Below are 1,232 nucleotides of genomic sequence, written 5' to 3'. Positions count from 1 at the left end.
CTGAATGGCTGGATTAACTGCTGGAGTTACACAGATACCACAGCAGCGCTTGCGTCTCTACACAATCGTCTCATTATGTGGAACGTTAAGCCGCCAAACGTTGCGCCTCGAAGCATAAAGACATAGCTGAGATGTTTCAAAGCAGAGATAACACCATCTGGAATGAAGTGATACCATCCCTTTTGTACCTCTCGACCTGCTCAGGCCTGTGAGGCGACAGTGCTAACCACTGGACCATCCACCCGGAAAGAAAATATGAATGACACTTGAGTGAGTCAGGACTTTTGGTAACGTTTGGTGAGGTACAGGTTTGGAACTCCAGACGTCTTGTTAGTATTCGGTCGAACACTTGATTGTGAAATTAACTGCACGTAATCCACTGAAGCCCATGAGCAGTTCTTACCACACCTACCCGACTTTAGGCCTAAAACATCACATCAAATATAATGTTCCTTATCTCTTTGTGCAACTCACATAAACCTTTTTGTACGATTAACCCTTGTGTTATTCTCGGGTTAAATTGACCCATTTTCCTATATCAAAGTTCTTTTTAACTACCTAAAATAAATGATTCCACATGACACAAGTACAAATGTCTACTTTCATTAATTTTGAAAAAATTGAAGTGGTTTTGAAACCGTATTGAGTAAAAGTTGACATATTCCAGTCTATGATGATCCATCAGCATCCATTCCTTTGATTTTAGTCCAAACAATTCCTCATTTCTGCTTTAACATTAAACATTAAGTATAATTGCCTTATGTATTGACCATAAATCCCAAAAATAACTGTAAAACTAAAGTTAATAAGCTAGTGTCACGTAGTGTTAAACGTCAAAAAAAGGGACAAACGTTGAAAAAAAGCATCAAAAGTGTTGGAAAAAGCGACAAAAACTTTAGAAAAAGTTTACAAAAAAACAACAAAAAAGCATCAACAAAAGTGTTGATTTTCGGGAAGACAACACAAGGGTTAACAAGTTGTATTCTTTTGTTAAAACGGCATACGGCCAACGGCATTTACAACATGAACACCTCCCCCCAGACACCCCCATTCGTCATCACCGCTTACTCAAAGAAAAAGTGAGTCAAGCTATCATGACAACCATAATTATTCAATACAATGCAGTACAATAAGGGCAAAATAAACAGCTGGGAACCAAATAAACATGCTGTATGTGTATGTGACAAAACACTAATCCAATTGTATACGTCTCCCCATAATACATGGCAGCC

Source organism: Etheostoma spectabile, chromosome 15 (genome assembly GCF_008692095.1).
Source record: "Etheostoma spectabile isolate EspeVRDwgs_2016 chromosome 15, UIUC_Espe_1.0, whole genome shotgun sequence".
Classification (NCBI taxonomy): Eukaryota; Metazoa; Chordata; class Actinopteri; order Perciformes; family Percidae; genus Etheostoma; species Etheostoma spectabile.
Note: the sequence above shows the minus strand (reverse complement) of the source record.